The following is a 21,427-nucleotide window of genomic DNA, read 5'->3' as shown; positions in this document are numbered from 1 at the left end:
CCAGTCGTCCCCACTCTTCTGCACGCTTCTGAGTCATGGACAACCGACAGGAGGCACCTCAGATTACTCAAGAAATATCAAAGTCATCTCCACAATTACTCATGGCATTATTCCAAGTAAGATGCACTGCATAAATAAATGATGCAGTGGCTGTCTGTGTGTTGCTTGATAACTCTGGAGCTTTATCCAAAATCTCACTTTGCTGCCGATCTGTTTCTGTCTCTACCACCACTCAAGATGACATCCAATGTAGGTACATTAGGTGCTGATTTATTTTAAAGTAAATGGACAAGTAGATTTAATACAAAAGCAAGCAGATTTAAAGAATTGAAATTGGGGGTGGGGGGAGAAAGACGCAGAGCATAAGGGACATTTTTGACATTACAAAAGGAGGGGAGGATAATATAAAAGAAATGTCAATTATTTGATCCATGGAAAAAGTAATACATTGAAAAGGCATTAATTTATGGGAGATGTCATTCAGCTACCACCTTCTATTTTGGTGGTTGGTAGAATTCCTTGTTCTGCCAAGTCCTTCGTTCAAAAAGAGCCCTCTGGTAATAGTTATGGAGATTTTTCAGCAAGGAAACTCACCACATTAATTCGCTAGGTTCCACAAGTTTTCCTCAATGATTTTCATGGATTGACTAGTGCAATCATTAACCAACAGGAAACTTAGAAATCTACTTGATTAACACAATACCAAACCGTAAATAATAAATGTGTAAGCAACAATCATTAAACGTTCAAAGCTTTTTTTAAAAAAATTATTCATTAAATCCTATAACCATACAATTAAACAAAATGTTTACAAGCAATCAGAAGGTTAAATTTGGGCTTGGGCTGTGTTAAGAGGACATGGAAAATCGCCTACATTTTTAACTGGCCATTAAGGCCTCAGTAACTTTCATTGATTGGAATCTTGACAACTGATTAGCAAGGGCTCCAATACAGACAAATATCATTGAGAAAACTTGATGCAATCTGACCAAACATGGCTATCACACTACCTTGTCATTTCTCCCTGGGAAGTTAGACATGATGAAGGTTTGTCAGTTTCTCACTCAAGGATATTTAAAAAAAATAAGCTAGGCTCATAAGCTTTTTTTCCCTCCTCTTGTTCTCTATTGTTCCTTCCTTTAAGCAAATGACTCAAAATTAAAATTACAAATTAATCACAGAAAAGGAAATATTTGAGACAACTTTAAATTATGAATTCTTGTTTCAAAATAAATGAGAGTAGCAGTATACATCTGCAGTTGCAATGTTTCAGGCAAAAGCAATTGTTTTTTTAAAGTTGAAATTGGCAGATGAACAAAAAATGTGTTGGCTCAACGATTAATCTCGCAGTAAAAATATTTTGACAGGATGAAACTGATTGCAATATGCCAACACATTTTACTTCATTTTTTAATTGCTTTCAATATTTCTTTCCCAGCTTCAAGTACTTGACATAATAATGTCTGGGAAAATATAAGAGCTATTTCCAAAAATAAGAAAGCTTCCACCAGGCATATCACTGAAAGCAAATCATGCCATTAATAAAAGGTATGTCTGGATATACTTCCTGTCATGTGGCTATCATACTGATAATTACTGCCAATAAGCAGCAAAAGGTAGAGAATGTATGAAAAATCAAGCCAAATGGCTATAAAATTAAATGAGGTATAGAAACAGCATTCCTAATTAATTAACCAATAAAGGCAAAGCATGCTAAATCGTTGAAAATAATATTTTTTAAAACTTTGCAGATGTTTCTGATCTTGATCGGCTAATAGAATCGTTTCAATGAATTCTTGAACATAATGATATAGATCATTTCATTCAGACAACTGAACATGTAATGTGCATTTTTAGTAGCTTGATGGGAAAATCTTTGTCTTTAGCTCCATTAGTACCTGCATTTTAGTTTCTCAAAAATAATATGCAAGAAAATAGCCAGGTTTGAAGTCCAAATGCTTCATTACAGCAAAATGAATTATGGGTAAAAACAGAGTGTGTGTGGTTACATGCAAGAAAAGAAATGCTGAAATAATAGCAAAGAACACAAACCAGTATTAATAACTTATAGTCCTTGCATTTGTTTATTTTTGAATTCCAAAAAAATATTTTTCCTTTCAGTGGCAAAGTGCTTAATATATCTCCAATTTAAGTGTTTAAACTTGGTATCAAATTTACTAGGAACGTATTTTTAGTCATTTAAGGTCAAATACAAAATTGCAACTTGCCTTAATATCTGAAAAAATTATCCATAAAAAACAGCAGGGATATAAAATTTAACCTAATGCTTACATTTGTTGACTAGTGTTTGCATAAGTGGAGGCGTTTTTGTGAAGCTAATTCCTTTCATGCAGTTGAGCAGAAAGCCACTGTGATGCAATGAGTGATTTTTGCATAATAACCTGGCTGGTAGGTTAACAGGCAACACAGTAGCTTACACCTATGGGGAAACAAGTGGGGTAATAAGATTGGTGGGATTGCCAGCACAGACTTGAGGAGATTAATGGCATTATTTTAAACTGTAAAAGAAATACAAAGAATATTAACAAAAACTTCCAGTATTTCTCAAAATTCTCTCTCCCACTCCACCCGCCCCTGTCATTTCTGTAAAATAGTTTCGAAAGCGTGCTGTTGACCAGATAAACCAGAGAGACAAAGAGGTGCCAACTGTTTGATGTGCTGGTCACAACAGTGCTGTTTCACTAATTAAAAGCAAATGCTAGTAAAATAGCCACATGCTTACTTACAATTCCAGCAAACCAGAGAAGGAACAATATAGAAAGTAACAGAATCTGATATTTACTCAGCTGGTTTATTCTGTGATCTAATGAAAAACATTTTCCAAAATTTACTTGCTGTGAAGCTTTACCCTGGTTCCTTCCAAGATCTGAAGACACCATCTCAATCTTGATGAAATATTTAAAGGTTGGTTATTTGCCAAGTATGAGCATTTTCCATCTTAAAGCAGTTGTCCAGTCAAGGACAAAGTTGATGAACCACCTCCCTGTGTTCAGCTATAATTTTCATGTTTATCAATCCCAAATTACAAGTTTGCTCTAAGCTCTCAGCCTCTCCCTCAATGCTGGAAAATTAATTCCATTGGTTAGTAATGTGAGGACCCGTTCCAATCACTCAAACAACTCTTGCGTTTCCTCTCTTTGCTCCCAGATCCAGGGGTCACAGCGTAACAATCTTAAAGAGTGATTACAACATGCATTACTGGTTATTTTCTAAGGAGATAAGTAAGTAGTCAAAGGAAACAGATATCTCTCCTTTAGCACCAGGCCACAAACCAGCCTACCAATGAAGCCAAAACTCCGCCTTTTCATGCATGCTGCCATATCCCAATTATACTGCAGGATTTTGTGAATAAAACATGCAAGAGTCATCTAACAAAAAATGCAACCTTTTACTTCCATTATGAACAAACCAAAAGCAGTTACCTTACAGTAAAATCATTACATCACAAACTGAACAGAACTCAGTGACGGTGTTTGTGAATTATGTAAAATAGTTTCTACTATGAACAACATGTGACATGTCACCCATTACATTTCCCTACAATACCATGGTGATGGTATTAAAGCTGTCATACCCTTGGAATCATGCCAAATTTCTTTTCAAATCCAATTGCTTTTCAGGAGCAAAGATGCATCTCGAAGTTATGGAGTCCCTTAAAATCATATTAATTCCACAAATGGAACAAAACCCCTTGTCTCTACCATCCCATCAAGTAAATACAGAAACAAATTTTTCTAATGTTTATAATCTCCATTCACATTATAAATCCTATGTTTGTACACACTCCCTGTCATTTTGTTTCCGCTAGAAATTATTTAATTTTTTTGCCCTTCCCAAACTGATGGTTTTGTATACCTTTCGCAGGAGATTACACATGTGCCAGTAACAGGAAACATTAGGAGCCCTAGTACATTGTTATAGTGTGACCAACAGAGACCTTCGTTTCCTGTCAGGCTTCTTGTATACTTGTAATTTGACAAATTATTATGTGCAGACTCAAGAAAAACTATAGGTGTCACCTTGCTATCCAAGTGGAATGCTGAAGTACAACTACTCCAACAAAGAGGAATCATATTGGCACATGGAAAGAATAGAAATAGATTTGAAACCAAATGTTTGCACCTCCTGGTCCAAACTTGTCACAGGCCACTTCAATTAATAGTCATCTTTCATTTTGCCATGTTTAACACTGAGGGAATTTGCATTGTTAGATATTTAAAAAATACCCCTTGCACACATTCTGCATAGCTGTACTTTCTTACTAATCACACTTTGTTAATAACATCTCCATCAATAGATTACTGCATATTGTTCACTACCATTAGAGATGACAGATTACCCAGCTAAGATTGGAAAAACTAGCACAAATTGCAAACTTACTGGAATAAATAAAATCAGTTAAAACTTGCCCCTCGTGCTTGCCTGAAATGGATAAATATGTCTTGTGGTGCTGGCAGTTGTCCAGCCTCACTGCATAAACATTCTGCGTGCTTACCACACAGTGGCATTGTTCCAGTCTCCTTACATTTATGCTGTGCAAAGTTTAATTAATTTAAAACATTGCAGTCCAATTCCTAAGCTTTAGGTCCAAGGAAATCAATGATTACAAAATGAGTTGAACAGCCTTCTAGAACTCTAACATGCTGTTGTAGACATCCCTATCTTCTCTTTCCTTGGTAGCTCTCCTAACAGTGATTATTGGAAGATATCAGTCTTGTTTTCAGACTCACCATAGCGGATTTCATACGTGTTTCATTAGCTTAGATCCCCAAAACCATATTTAATTCCTCCTCCACTAAATTTTTTTCCCCCAAACTCATTACTCTTCTCTGCCGAAAAGGCATTGTCCAACGATAACCAACATGCGAGAATGGCCCAATAACAACCAATTAAAGCCCCCTCCAATATAACAAGGACTATACCATAGCACAACCAATTCAGAAAACCAAGTCAATGATCCAAAGAAGATAAACAATGTGGTTTAACTACCTCTAAGGCAGTTTTCAGAATTTTTAAATATAGTTGAGGTAAATTACATAACAATGGTGAAGAAGCTGGCTTAACTGTTAAAATAAACTAACCAACACATTAGTGTTCTTTAGAAGGAGGAAAACTGCTGCTGTAACACAAAAGCACAGAACGTGAAAAAACAGAACAAAAATACACAAGCCAGTCAGCATCTATGGAAAGAGAAACAGATGAAGGATCTCTACAGCTCAATCAGAATCATACAACACAAACAATTGGTCCATGACAATCAAGTTGCCTATCTATGCAAATTCTTTTTTCTTGCAATTGCCCCATGTCCCTTTATTCTTTTCTTATCCATATACCTGCCCTGATGCTGTTTAAATGAGATTATACATGCCTCTATCACTCTTTGCCATACCAAGCACTCTATGTGGAAAATCCTGCCCCACCTATCTTTAGATATTAAGCAACATACACAAAATGCTGGAGGAACTCTACCAGTCAGAGCTCGAAACAGTCCTTCCAGGTGAGGTGACGCTTCATCTGCAAGTCTGTCGGTGTCATCTATTGTATCTGGCGCCCCGATCCAGCCTCCTCTATATCAGTGAAACCCAATGCAGACTGGGGGACAGATTTTGCCAGCAGCTTTGTTCCATCTGCCCAAGAGGGGGGATCTCCAAATGATCATGCTTTTCATGATCATTCAACATTCCATTCTCAATGTTTGTCCGTGGTCTTCTCTACTCCCATAATGAGGCCCACCACCTGCCAGCTCGTACTCCTTCCCCTCCCACACCCTTCTCCTCATTCTGGCTTTGCTCCCTTCCTTTCCAGTCCTGTTGAAGGGTTCAGGCCCAAAACAACTGTTTTTCCCCTCCATAGCTCCCTGACTTGCTGAGTTCCACCAGCATTTTTTTGTGCATTACCCAAGACTTCCAGCTCTGCAGAATATCTTGTGTTTATCCATTAAATATTTCACCTCTCACCTTAAGCATAGGCCTTCTCCTTGGAAAAGGATACTATGACTACCTACTCTGTTCATGCCCCTCATAATTTTTATAAGCCACAGCAAGATCACCCTTCACCCTCCTGTACTCCAGTGAGAGCAATCCCACTGTATCTGGTCTTTTGTTTGTATCTAACGGCCTCCAATCCAAGCAACATCCTAGTGAACATCTTCTGCACTCTTTCTCACACTACCACATCCTTTCTAGTCTGGTGACCAGAACTCCTTATAGTATTCCAAGAGTGATCTGAACAACGTCTTAACTGCTGAATGACCTCACTACCTTTATACTCAACACGCTGTCTATGAAAGCAATTCTCACTACCCTTTTCCACCTGTCTTGACATTTTTATGAACTTACACCCCAAATTCCCCTTGCACAACATTTCTCTTTGCAAACACCTGCTGACCAGCTGAGAGTTTCCAACATTTTCCACTTTTGCTTGCAGTTTCTGATTTTAATAGAGAAAGAGTGGACATTAGAAAGCACCTTATATTTTAAGAAACATTTTCAGTTACATTGTTTTTATCATTGCATTTTAAAAATCTTCAACATCTTGCACATATTCTTTCCACGGAAATGCTGCACAGTTTCAATTAGAAGTTAAATGACAGGGCAGGTAAAGTAAGCGCACCCTACACAGTAAAACTCCAATAATCCAACATGCCAATTTGTGGCTGCCTACATAGAGAATTGCATCAAGAACTGAAAAGCACAGGAGTGTTCTCCACTTCCTGAGGAGACTGAGGCGAATGAGGCTCCACACCCCATTCCAACAAATATTTGCTGGAGCACCATCAAGAATGCCCTGAACAGCTGCATCACCGTCTGGTACGGGAATTACAACACATCTGACCGCAAGATCACACAAAGGATTTTGAGGACTACTGAGAGGATCATCGGGGTCTCTCTTCCAATCATCAGAGATATTTATCAGGAGCCCTGCATACCTAGGATACTTAGCAATATCTATGATCCCTCCCATCTCTCCAACAATCTTTTTGAACCCCCACCATCAGGCAGGAAGTCCCATAGCATTAGGACAAGAACCATTAAGATGGGAAACAGGTTCTTCTGAAATCCCTACCACCACCATGGTCTCATCATGCATGACACTATTTACTTTTTAACCTTGTGTCACAAATGCTCTTTATTAGTTGTTGATTTATTAGTGGTAATGTTACCACTAATTGCGTGTTGTGTGTATGAGTTATATGTACAGTGTTGTACAACTTGATCCGGAGGAACGTTGTTTCAATTGATGGCATATATGTGTTTGTTTGAATGGCAATAAACTTGAACTTGGAATGTGAACTTGAAACGTGAACATGTGCCAAGAGACTTAGGTGGTGCCCAACTAGCAGAATCACAGATTGTTGATATTATTCACAACTACCAACACCTTCGAATTACATTTTTTATATCACAGGATACTATAATAAATTCTCCATTTACAAAAACCTTCCTTCAATACTATTAGATTGTGGGTGATGAATAGCTTATGCCTTGTTCAGCAGAGAACCAGAAGTCAAGTCAGTTGTAAAAGTCAAAAGCAACACAAGGTTGCCTTTTTGGTGGCCAGCAGCTTCCGAAACAAAAGGTAATGATATTTGAAAAGATATTTCTCATATTAATAAACACATAACATTCTCTGTTTTCTCCCCACCCCCACCCCTTTAAAGTCCATCAGTGCATTATTCTGAAGGGAGAGACCCTTTCCTTCTTTGGTTAACAAAAGATGAAGACTGTTGTAAGGTCATCACAGTGAGCCAAGTTTGGAGATGCAGGAATGTTGAGACCTTCTGGTTTGTCTGTAGCACAGGTGCCACCCATAGATGAAATTAGTGATTCTTAAATGTGTACATTCATTTGGATGCTTGATGAGTCATGGCTTCCACTCATAGCTGAAAGGGGAAGCTAAATATAGAGCTCATGGTTTCTTGTATAATTTATGGATATCCCGGATCCTTTTATGGAGCACTTCAGCTATGGGAAGAGACTGGACAAATTAATTTCTGTGGTAGCAGTAAAAACAGGGAAGACACAGGTGAAGTGCATAGATTGGGTGGATAGTAAGAAACTTCTCCCAGAACACAAGTGTTAATGACCAAAGGATTACGTTGAATATAAGGGTATAGGAGATTTAGAGCACATATGAGGAAAGGTTTTCCCACGCAAAGGGTGGCTAGAGTCTGGTATACACAGCCAGAGAAGATAGGGGAAGCAGATACTCTCACAATGCTTAACTATGTAAATAAGTACCTGAAACATGATGCCACAGAGGACCTTGGGGAAGTGCTGTCATGTGACAATCTATCACTGTGCAATCTCCTTCCTCCATATAACTTAAAAGGGTACTGACAAGGAGAGAGTCAAATATCACAGTGACCCTGCTAGGATAGAAGCTTTAATCTCTAAGACCAAACCAAATCATACCCACCTATATTTCTCAAAGTCAACTTTAACACAGCATGATGGAACTTTTTGAGTGGGCTGACACCAAATCTGAGCAGTACAAATTCTGTAAACATTGGGAAAATGGGGAAGGAAATAAGTTAAATCAGTGTAAAGACAACTGGAAGCAGAATGGCAGAGATCTGTGATCCATGATTTCAAAGGAGGGTGGCTCTGCAATCTCTCATTAACCAATAGCTAGATGTTGACTGGCAACTGAACACTGTTGCACTAAAACTGGAGAACTTCCACCAGATGGCTTACTTAAAATGATTGGCAAAAGACATTTAGTTGATGCTTATAAAACCTACTCACCCCTCAAGGAACAGTCTTCTTGGCACCCAGGAGACAAGCAGCATCTTTCACTTCCAGTTACACAGATTTTACACTTCACGAGTTGCAGCATCCCTCTTCCCCAAACTAATGAAGTTCTGCGTGACCATTTAATGTTTCCAGCGTTTCATGTGTTTGTTTTATCATCATTCCCCATTTCCTCAGCACCATGTTGAATAATGAGGCCTTTTCTTTGCTACATACTGCAAGTCATACAGAGAAAGAAGTGTATGATTTGTGTGTGAAGGTCCGGGATACCCTAAGTTGCAAAACCCAATCTAAAATACTCCCATACGCTGTGCAAAATATGCCTAAATTATGAAGTGCTCAGAATTGTTGTTTTCTTTTACCTGGCTCATCTTGCTACTTTTACAATTGTTAAATCCTGAGACATTAAGGATGCCCGAAGAAACTTGTAAAGATGATTCAGCTGCTCCATGACGGAATGACAAGACAGGCCCTTCACAGTAGTGATACGTCAGCTGCATCTGCCATTTCCAATGAGGTAAAGCAAGGCTGTGTACTAGCCCCAGTCCTGTTTAATCTGTTCTTCACTAGCATGCTGTCACGTGCTGTCCAAGGTTTGAAGGAGGGAGTGTACATCAGGTACCGATTGGATGGCTCTCTCTTTGACCTTCGCCGTTTGAACGCACAGATAAAGTGCCTCCACATAGTCATTCAAGAAACCCTTTTTGCTGACGACTGTGCGCTCCTGGCGCACAAGGACAGTGATCTACAGTTGATGCTGAACAAATTCTCAGATGCTGCTATGCCCTTTGGCCTGACTATCAGCCTGAACAAGACTGAAGTACTTCACCAGCCTGTACCAAACACCAACCCCATAGAAACAAAAATCACTGTTGACGACACCCAGCTGACAAATGTAAACAGCTTCAAATACTTGGAAAGCATCATCTCGAGTGATGGGCCTTTGAACAAAGAAATTGACTCCAGGCTCTGTCCCAGAGTGCTCAATCAACACAACATCCGCATCTCCACAAAGCTGAAGGTCTACAGAGCTGTGGTCATCCCTTCTCTCCTATATGGACGTGAGACCTGGACTCTGTACCAACGACACATCAAACAACTGGAGAAGTTTCACATGTGCTCCCTCCGCTCCATCCTTGGCATTCATTGGCAAGACCATGTTTCCAATCTGGAGGTCTTGGATCGTGCGCAGTCCACCAGCATTGAGTCCCTGATCATCAGAGCCCAGATGCAGTGGGTGGGACACGCCATCAGAATGGGTGACACCATATGCTTCGTCAGCTGCTCTATGGTGAACTGGAGACCGGAAAGAGACCTGAAGGTCACCCATGCAAGCACTACAAAGACACTGTGAAGGAAACCCTGCGCTACTGTGACATCCAGCCAAGGGAACTCAAAGCTGCAGCTGCTGATAGAACCCGCTACTGAACCCTGTGCATTGAAGACAGGCACTGCCAAAAACTGATGGAACACCGTGAGCGGCGTCACAGAACAGCAGCCACAATTATTACAACAACAGACTTCCAGTGCTCCCATTGTGCGAGACTCTGCACTTCCAGACTGGGACTGCAGAGCCACCTCCGCGTCCACAGATGAGCTGCACAACAGCGTGTCTTCTTCCAATCTGAAGGACTACCACTAACAACATGGTTTGAAATTTAAATTCTTATGGTTTAACAAAGTTGTGTTTCAAGTGTTATTACAAGCAAATGCTTCACTAATTACTCAATTATCCACATTTTTTTTTAGTGTCCTTACTATGTTCTTACATAGTTTTTACTACGTACTGTCCCAGTGGTTATGGTCGAAATGACAATAAGAAGTGACTTGACTTGACTTCTCCAGTAAAATATTAACAATGCTACTATTTTGCTCACAGTGATGTATTTATTTAATATCTACAACAAAATATTTTTATACTACTTTTGTAAAAACACACGACTCACCATGAGGTCTGCACTACAATCGGGTTAAAAAGTCAATGCTCCTTTCCAAGACACTGGATCAGCACATCCACATTTATACTGTGCTGACTAAAAGGTGCCATGAGCTATTACTTAGTGGAAACCCATGTCACTGCAGAATATATGCAATTCCTTCCATCTTTTAGCTAACTAAATCAGTATCCTGTGAACAGCAGAAACTACATGGGCATTTCTAATGTGCTCTGCATTACATAGGAACGTCTGGCCACTGCTGAGGGTTAATGTATTCCATGAAAGATATTGTTTCCAGTAAGAAAGGAGGCATATGTCAGGTAAAGGCAAGTGGGGTTTACAGAGTTCCTTCAACAGTTTAGGGGATGTAGGAGTGCACCTAGAGAAAATTAGGAAGGCCTAAAAGAGCTCTATCAGATAAGATACAAGAGAATCCCAAAAGATTATGTACATATATTAACAAGCATATGAGTGGCTAGGAGCAAATAGATTCCCTTAAGAATCAACATGTTAATCTATATTTAGAGCCACAGGAAATGTCAAAATCAGAATCAGGTTTATTATCACCAGTGTGTTACATGAAATTTGTAAATTTGAGATGTATGGGGTGTCAGGGAGGGGTAGCTCCTCTGGTGGGGGAACATGTCGCGTCCTTTTCAAGGCAGTTTGTCCACCTTTGGTCCTCACCTGGCACTCAGCTCTCAACTGTGGCTCCCCGTAGCTGTTTGCATGCGGCAGCAGCCACACCCCGAGCAACAGCTTCAACAAACCGGCTAAACCAGGTGAGGGTAGCCGACGGGTCTCAAACCTTTGGTGAGATAGGGAGTCGTCTGTCCCAGCATGTGAAGACAGACTATGGCGATTGAGCGGACGAAACCAATGGAAGGTCCAATGGTCAAGAAGGCAGTGTCTGCAAGCGTCACGGAACGCGTAGAGCACAACAAGACACAGAAGACATCCTGGTCATCCATTCGCCCAGTCCCATCTCCAGCTGCCTCGACTCTTGTCTTGCCGCTGGATTCAGATGGGAATTGGGAAGAGAGAGTGAGGCTAACGTTGCGCAACTCTCCCTCACTGAAATCCAAATCAAGCGCTCGTCTCAACACCATCAATGGTGTCAAGGTCTTCATCGATGACAATGGATGAACCTTGCTTGTTAACTTAGCAGCAGCAGTTCAATGCAATGCATAATCTAGCAGAGAGAAAAAAAATAAACAAAATAAACTATCATAATAATAATAAACAAACAAGTAAATCATTTATGCTTATAGATTTTTTAAAACTTGCAACAACAGAAATACTGTTTATTAAAAAAAAGTGAGGTAATGTCCAAAGATTCAATGTCCATTTAGGAATTGGATGGCAGAAGGGAAGAAGCTGTTCCTGAATCGCTGAATATGTGCCTCCAGGCTTCTGTACCTCCTACCTGATGGTAACAGTGAGAAAAGGGCATGCCCTGGGTGCTGGAGGTCTTTAATAATGGACGCTGACTTTCTAAGACACCGCTTCCTGGAGATGTCCTGGAAACTTTGTAGGCTAGTACTCAAGATGATGCTGAATAGATTTACAACCTTCTGCAGCTTCTTTTGGTCCTGTGCAGTAGCCCCACCATATGAGACAGTGATACAGCTTGTCAGAATGTTCTCCAGCGTACAACTATAGAACTTTTGGAGTGTATTCGTTGACATGCCAAATCTCTTCAAACTCCTAATAAAGTATAGCCACTGCCTTGCCTTCTTTATAACTACATCGATATGTTGGGACCAGGTTAGATCCTCAGAGATCTTGACCAGGAACTTGAAGCTACTCACTCTTTCCACTTCTGATCCCTCTATGAGGATTGGTATGTGTTCTTTCGTCTTATCCTTCCTCAAGTCCACAATCAGCTCTTTCGTCTTACTGACATTGAGTGCTAGGTTGTTGCTGCAGCACCACTCCACTAGTTGGCATAACTCACTCCTGTACACCCTCTCATCACCACCTGAGATTCTACCAGCAATGGTTGTATCGTCAGCAAATTTATAGATGGCATTTGAGCTATGCCTAGCCACACAGTCGTGTGCATAGAGAGTAGAGCAGTGGGCTAAGCACACACCCCTGAGGTGCACCAGTGTTGATCCTCAGCGAGGAGGATGCGTAATCACCCATCTGCAGAGATTGTGGTCTTCCAGTTAGGAAGTCAACGATCCAATTAGTGTGAGGAACAGAGGCCCAGGTTCTGCAACTTCTCAATCAGGATTTTGGGAATGATGGTATTAAATGCTGAGCTACAGTCGATGAACAGCATCCTGATGTAGGTGTCTGGGTTGTCCAGGTGGTCTAAAGCCATTGAAATTGCGTTTGCTGTTGACGTATTGTGCCGATTGGCAAATTGCAATGGGTCCAGGTCCTCGCTGAGGCAGGAGTTCAGTCTAGTCATGACCAACCCCTCAAAGCATTTCATCACTGTTGATGTGAGTGCTGCCTTGCGATAGTCATTAAAACAACCCACATTATTCTTCTTAGGCACTGGTATAGTTGTTGCCTTTTTGAAGCAAGTGGGAACATCCACCCGTAGCAGTGAGAGGTTGAAAATGTCCTTGAATATTCCCGCTAGTTGATTGGCACAGGTTTTCAGAGCCTTACCAGGTACTCCATCTGGACCTTCCACCTTGCAAAGGTTCACTTTTTCAAGACAGCCTAACACCGGCCTCTGAGATGGAGATCATCAGGTACAGCAGGGATCTCCACAGCTGCAATTGTGTTCTCCCTTTCAAAGTGAGCATAGAAGGTGTTGAATTCATCTGGTAGTGAAGCATCGCTGCCATTCACACTATTGGGTTTCGCTCTGTAGGAAGTAATATCTGCAGACCCTGCCAGGGTTGCCATGCATCCAATGTCACCTCAAACCTCGTTCAAAATTCACAAAATGCTGGTGGAACACAGCAGGCCAGGCAGCACCTATAAGGAGAAGCACTGTCGACATTTCGGGCCGAGATCCTTTGTCAGGACTAACTGAAAGGAAAGATAGTAATTGTCTCTTTGCCCTTGAAATAGCCCTCCATAAATCATACTTGGTTTTCTGGTACAGGCCTGGGTTGCCAGACTTGAAAATCACAGATTTAGCTTTTAGCAGACAACATACCTCCTGGTTCATCCATGCCTTTTGGTTTGGGAATGTACAGTAAGTCTTTGTGGGCACACACTCATCCACACAGGTTTTAATGAAGTCGGTAACAACTGCAACATACTCTTTCTTTCTTTTTCTTTTTCAATCTTTTTATTGAATTTCATATATATAAAAAAACATAACATAATAATGAATAGGTTATAAATGCATTAGACTTGAAATTAAATTAATAATAGGATAACAATATCCTATTAAAATATCAACAGGAAAACATAGTACATTACAATCAAGCCTATAATAATTATATGAAAAAAATTAAGAATAATCATCAAAAGTAAAAGAAAAAATTGTAAAAATACAAGCAAAAAATATATATTGAGAAAAAAAATACTAAACTAAACTAACATGGGCAATAATAACAGTTTATTTGGACTGCAACATACTCATCCAGGTTCAAAGATGAATCCCTGAATACAGTCCAGTCCACCGATTCAAAGCAGTCCTGTAGGCGTTCCTGTGCTTCCCTTGTTCGTACCTTCTTGGTCCTCACTACTGGTGCTGCAGTCTTCAGTCTCTGCCTATACTCAGGGAGTAGAAGAACAGCCAGGTGATCAGACTTCCCAAAGTTAAGGTGTGGAATGGCATGGTAGGCATTCTTGGTGGTGTAGCAGTGATCCAGTGTGTTGTTTCCTCTGATATTGCAAGTGATCTGTTTACGGTAGTTGCTTAGTGATTTTTTCAGACTGGCCTGGTTAAAATCTCCCAAAATAATGGTGAAGGTGTTAGGGTGTGATGTTTCATGCATGTTGATTCCATTACTCAGATCATCTAAAGCCTGCTTTTCATTGGCCTGAGATGGAATGTAAACTGCTACTGAAGTGGCCCCGGGGATCTCCTGTAGTAGGTAAAAAGGATGGCACTTTACTGTTAGATGTTCCAGGTCTAGTGAGCAGAATTGGGACAGCACTGATATATTTGTACACCAAGAAGAGTTGATCATGAGGCATACTCCTCCACCTCTGCTTTGGAGAGACTCTATAGATCTATCCTGACAGTGTATAGTAAACCTGTCAATCTGGATTGCAGCATCCGGTACGGAAGGGGCTAGCCAGGATTTTGTGGAACAAAGGACACACACAGACCTAATGTCTCTCTGGTTCAACACCCTGGCTCTGAGATCATTAAATTTATTCACCAGAAACTTCACGTTCACCAGCAGGATAGTCAGTATAGGGAGTTTAAAACTCCCATTCCTAAAATGCACTTGTCACCCTGATCTGCACTCGCACTTCGTCCGAGCTGTCATCCATGAGCTCTTCCAACCGCAATCGGTGGTGCTTCTGTCAGTTTTAAGCAGCGAAAGTTCATTTGTGTAAGTGCTCATGCTTACCTTAGAGGGCATGGAAGCTGCTGCGTTTAGAAGGGAATGGAGATATGCTATGTCAAAACACTATAGAAAAGCAGAGTGTGTTGGAGGTCCTAAAAGATATAAAAGGTGGATATATCATGTGGCCTAACTAGGTGCCTAACAGTGCCTTATAACTTCCCAAGAAGTTATAGAAAACATAGAAAAAAACATAGAAAATAGGTGCAGGAGTAGGCCATTTGGCCCTTCGAGCCTGCACCGCCATTCAGTATGATCATGGCTGATCATCCAACTCAGAACCCTGTACCTGCTTTCTCTCCATTCCCCCTGATCCCTTTAGCCACATAGGCCATATCTAACTTCCACAAAGGCCATATCTAACAAGGGTCATATAAAACAAAGGAGGAGGTTCTTGGGGCCCTGGCAAAAAGTCTGCAACTTTAATGGTAATTGTCTGTCATGTCTGATGGTGACAGGAGACCTGTGTGGAAGAGCTTTTAAAATGGAAAAGACAATGCACTGGGCAGCTCCACTCTCTCAACCTCAGAAGTCCAGTCCAGTCCAAACCTCACAAATTGGGGTCTTCCTTGGTTGATATGGATGAACGTTGTTAGGGCATTTTTGGAGTTAGGACATAAAGCCAATACAGTATTGACTTCAGTGAGCAACCTTCAGATCTGAATATGCATTGAAAATTAAATCAAAATTGCAACTCTGAACAATGGGTAGACAACACTGATTTAAATTCATTATTTGTGTGTATTTGGATGCCTGTAGTATGGGTGCAAAGCAGGGAGGTGTGAAAGGGGTATGTATTTCAAAGGAAGCATTATAAACATAAGACTATAGACTATAAGACATTGAAGCAGAATTAGGCCATTTAGCTCATTGAGTCTGCTCCACCATTCAATCACAGCTGATCCTTTTTCCTCCTCCTCAGCCCCTCTACCTGGACTTCTCCCTGTAACCTTTGATGCCATGTCCAATCAAGAACCTATCAAGCTCTGCCTTAAATACACCCAATGACCTGGCCTCCACAACTGCCCGTGGTAACCAATTTTGCAAATTCACCTCCCTCTGGCGAGAAAAAGTTGTCCACATTTCTATTTCAATTGGACACCCCTCTATCCTGAGCCTGTGCCCACTTGTCCTAAACTCCCCCACCATGGGAAACACCCTTTCCACATCTACTCTGAAACCTTTCGGATGTTTAAAGGTCTAGACAATGAGATCCCTCCTATCCTTTTAAATTTCAGGCACATACAGACCCAGAGCTATCAAACATTCCTCGTATGATAACCCTTCCATCCAGTATCATGAATCATCTTTGTGAACCTTCTCTGAACCCCCTCCAATGCCAGCACATCTTTTCTTACTTGAGGAAACCAAAACTGTTCACATTACTCAAGGTGAGGCTTCACCAGTGCCTTATAAAGCCTCAGCATCACATCCCTGTTCTTGTATTCTAGACCTCTTGAAATAAATGCTAACATGGCATTTGCCTTCCTCACAACCTGCTCTAGCTGTGAGCTAACCTTCAGAGTGTTCTGCGCTAGGATAGCAAGTCCCTTTGCATCTCAGATTCCTAGATTTTCTCCCTGTTTAAAAAACAGTCTACACATTTATTTCTACTACCAAAGTGCATGACCATGCATTTTCCAACATTGTATTTCTTATTTCACTTTCTTGCCCATTCTTGTTATTTGTCTTAAGTTTTCCTGCAACTTACCTGTTTCCTCAACTCTACCTGTCCCTCTACCAATCTTCGTATTCCACCCTCTGACTCTCAACAAAGGAGCCCCTTAGGGCTGTGCACTGTCCCCTCCATTGCTCCCTGTATACCCATGACTGTGTCACCACCCACAGCTCTAAGCCGCTAATAAAATTTGCTGATGACACGACATCGATTGGCCTAATCTCAAACAATAACGAAGTGGCCTACAAGGAAGTAGTCTCCCGAAATCTTTTTTTTACTAATGTTGACTCTAAAATTTCTTCATATATATGGCAGTATAAAAATCCCAGGTTAGGTAAAACATATTTACAGAAGACAAAAAAGGAAGGCGGGTTAGCATTACCTAATTTCAGATTTTACTATTGGGCAGTTAATATTAGATATTTGTTATGTTGGTTGAAAGATGGGGGTGGATCTTTTGGCCCTTGTTGGGTGAGTTTAGAAACTAAATCGGTATCAGCTTATGCTTTGGGTTCTATTTGAGGGACTTCTCTCCCTTTTGCTCTTTCTAAATTGCCGAAACGAATTGACAACCCGATAGTTAAACATACATTGCGTATTCGGAGATTTTTTGGGTTGACTCAATTCGTTTTAAATAGTCCTATTGTATCTAATTGTTTTTTTCACCCTTCCATTATAGATCAAGCTTATTCAGCTTGGAAAACTAAGGGATTACTAAGATTTTCTGATTTATTTTTAGATAATTGTTTCATGTCTTTTGAACAATTATCCAACAAATATAACTTGCCGAGATTTCATTTTTTTAGATATTTACAGATTAGACATTTTTTAAGTTCTGTACTCTCTACGTTTCCAAATTTTGTGCCTTCAGATACTTTGGAGAGTTTATTTGAATTAGACTCTTTTCAAAAAGGGCTTATTTCAAAACTTTATAATATTATTATGAAGATACGTTCAGAGCCTCTTTATAAGACTAAACAGGATTGGGAAAGAGAGCTTAGTTTTAGTATTTCTAGTGAGAATTGGGACAGAATTCTTCAATTAGTTAATACATCATCGTTATGTGCCAAACATTCACTAATACAATTTAAGGTCGTACATAGGGCCCATATGTCCAAGGATAAATTAGCTCATTTTTACTCTCATATAAGTCCTATTTGTGATAGATGTCATTCTGAAATTGCGTCTTTAACTCACATGTTTTGGTCATGTTCATTTTTGGAGAAATATTGGAAAGATATTTTTGATATTATTTCTGCGGTTTTGAATAATGATTTACAACCTCATCCTATTACCGCAATTTTTGGTTTACCAATGTTAGATTCACTGCATTTATCTTCTTCAGCCCGTCGAATGATTGCATTTCTAACTCTGATGGCTAGAAGATCTATATTGTTGAATTGGTAAGAAATTGATCCTCCCACTGTATTTAATTGGTTCTCTCAAACTACGTTATGTTTAAATTTAGAAAAAATTAGAAGTGGTACTTTTGAGACTTCTATTAAATTTGAAAAGTTATGGAGACCATTTATTCAACATTTTCATATGATGTAATATGACCCTGTGCCAAGTTCATTTGATTTCCCAGTTTTCAGCGTATGTATTTTGAGAGGACCGGAAGTGACGGCATTGATGAATACTTATTTTTGTGAGATATTATAAACAGCCCGTTTTTTTTTTCCTTCTTTTTTGTTTTTTTTCTTTTATATTACTTATTAGTTATAGTTATTAGATTAGATTAGATTAGCTAGTTCTGCATTATATACATTTTTTTTTCTTTCTTTTTTCTGTTTTTTTTATATTATACATTATGAAATATTTAGATTTACTATGTCCATACATATATCTTATGGCTTATGTCTTGGTAAACTCATTTATATTGTAACTATTATGTATGTTTTTTTTTCATATGTAATGGAATGTCTATGTTGGTAATTTCTTTATCAATATATCATCTGTATTCTGTCCATATTACTAATATTAATAAAAAGATTTAGAAAGAAAAGAAAGGAAGTAGTCATCTCTCTGACATAGTGCTGTCAAGAAAACAACCTCTCCCTCAATGTCGCAAAAACAAAGGAGCTGGTTGTGGATTACAGGAGGAATGGAGACAGGATAACCCATATTGATATCAATAGATCTGGGATTGAGAGGGTACAGCTTTAAATTCCTCGGCATCCAGACCACTGAGGACCTTCCTCACGTGGTCTGTACACACCAGCTGTGCGGTGAAAAAAGCACAGAAGTGCCTCTTTCACCTCAGACAGTTGAGATAGGATTTGGGGGCCCATACCAAACTAAAAACTTTCTGCAAGCACACAATTGAGAGCATCCTGACTGGCTGCATCACTGGCTGGTATGGGAACTGTACCTCCCTGAATCGCAGGACTCTGCAGAAAGTGGTGCGGACAGCCCAGCACATCTGTAGTTGTGAACTTCCCATGATTAAGGACTTTTAAGAAGACAGCTGTGAAAAAAAGGCCTGAAGGATCATTGGGGACCCGATTCACCCCAACCATAACCTATTCCAGCTGCTACCATCTGGAAAATGGTACCGCAGCATAAAAGCCTGGACCAACAGGCTCCAGGCCAGCTTCTTCCACAGGCCATCAGAGTAATAATCTCACGATGATCTGAGAGTATTTCTATGTTACATTGACTGTTCTATAATAATTTATAATAAATAAATTACTATGATTGCACATTTAGACAGAGATGTAAGATAAAGATTTTTACTTCTCATGTATGTGAAGGATGTATAAATAAAATCAATTCAATCACCTGTAATATGGCGACAAAGTCATCTATTCCATCATCTAGATTAGATTCAACTTTATCATTTTGCCGAGTACAGATACACAAGCCAAATGAAATAATATGTAAATCACTGATATACAGCAAAAAAGCAGCCCCAACACTGACTCCTGCGGAACACCTCTAGTCACTGGCAGCCAACCAGAAAAAGATTCTCTTATTCCCACTTGCTGCCCCTTACCAATCAGACAATGCTCTAACCATGCCAGTAATTAGAGATTTGGATTTGTTTGAATTATCCTGAAGTTTTCTTTGATCTTTAGCACATATAATGTTGTGTTGGGCTGAGCCAAGCAGACCTTCTTCCACTGAAAAGGGTCTCCTTATGATGCCTGCTTATCTTGTTTTGTCGAATTAAGAGGCTGCTTCAAATCTATCAGTACTTCTCTCTGGTGACTTCATTCACGCAACATCCACCATGATATTTTCTGTGACAATAGACAATAGGAGCAGAAGTAGACCATTCGGCCCTTCGAGCCTGCACCGCCATTCTGAGATCATGCCTGATCATCTACAATCAATACCCAGTTCCTGCCTTGTCCCCATATCCCTTGATTCCCCTATCCATAAGATACCCATCTAGCTCCTTCTTGAAAGCATCCAGAGAATTGGCCTCCACTGCCTTCCGAGGCAGTGCATTCCAGACCCCCACAACTCTCTGGGAGAAGAAGTTTTTCCTCAACTCTGTCCTAAATGACCTACCCCTTATTCTCAAACCATGCCCTCTGGTACTGGATTCTCCCAGCATCTGGAACATATTTCCTGCCTCTATCTTGTCCAATCCCTTAATAATCTTATATGTTTCAATCAGACCCCCTCTCAATCTCCTTAATTCCAGCGCATACAAGCCCAGTCTCTCTAACCTCTCTGCGTAAGACAGTCCAGACATCCCAGGAATTAACCTCGTGAATCTACGCTGCACTTCCTCTACAGCCAGGATGTCCTTCCTTAACCCTGGAGACCAAGACTGTACACAATACTCCAGGCGAGGTCTCACCAGGGCTCTGTAGTGTCTCGGGAGCATTGCAGAACGGCCTTCCTGTCCGTGGCTCTCACTGTAGATCTCATCCACCCAGTCTGTCAGAGCTGGGGTATGAAGTAACTTATGTTGCTTTAAATGTGGCTAGTGAAGACTGGAATACAGCTAACATTTGGCCTTTATTTAAGAACAGAAGGGTCACACGTCAGGGAACTAAAGTCTGGTGTGCCTTGCGTCAGTATTGGGAAAGTTACTGGAAGGGATTCTGACAGCTGAGATTTATTCATATTTCTACAGAAACAGGATAATTGGTGATGGGCAGCACATGGGAAACCATGAATGAGAGAGTTTTACGAAAAGGCGATCAACAGCATTGAAGAAAGCAGGGTGGGAGACATCGACTGCATGAACTTTAACCAGGTAGAATTTGAATTTGCTAGTGAACTGGATACAACATTGGCATGGTGGTAAAGGGTATTGTTTAAATTAGAAGCTCATGAACAGCAGAGCACTGCAGAGATCAGTCCTGGATTCTCTGTTGTCTGTTATGTACAATATATTAATGACTCTGGATGAGAATGTAGATGGTATATGTTTGCAGATGATGCCAAAATTGGTGGAATAGTAGAGCACAAGAACATTGTTTAAGATTATAACTAAATATTGCTAAACAGAAAGTGAGCAAAAGAATGGCGATGAAACTTAACTCTGACCAAGTGTGAGGTGATGTATTTCGGGAAGTTAAACCACTG

General features: G+C 40.1%; 1 protein-coding gene across 10 annotated transcripts in view; it reads right to left on the bottom strand.

The window, feature by feature from the left end:
• Positions 1-21,427, bottom strand: part of znf438 (zinc finger protein 438) — a 272,996-nt gene that overhangs the window by 154,514 nt on the left and 97,055 nt on the right. For 4 of the 10 annotated variants that reach the window (XM_059971971.1, XM_059971972.1, XM_059971969.1 and 1 more), the window contains one exon: positions 11,399-11,903. The exons of the other annotated variants lie outside the window; for them this stretch is intronic. The gene's annotated coding sequence lies outside the window, so the exon portion shown is untranslated. The remainder of the gene's footprint in view (positions 1-11,398; positions 11,904-21,427) is intronic. 10 annotated transcript variants of the gene reach the window in all.

Source organism: Hypanus sabinus, chromosome 6, assembly GCF_030144855.1.
Source record: "Hypanus sabinus isolate sHypSab1 chromosome 6, sHypSab1.hap1, whole genome shotgun sequence".
NCBI lineage: Eukaryota > Metazoa > Chordata > Chondrichthyes > Myliobatiformes > Dasyatidae > Hypanus > Hypanus sabinus.
This window is presented reverse-complemented; position numbering and strand designations above follow the sequence as displayed.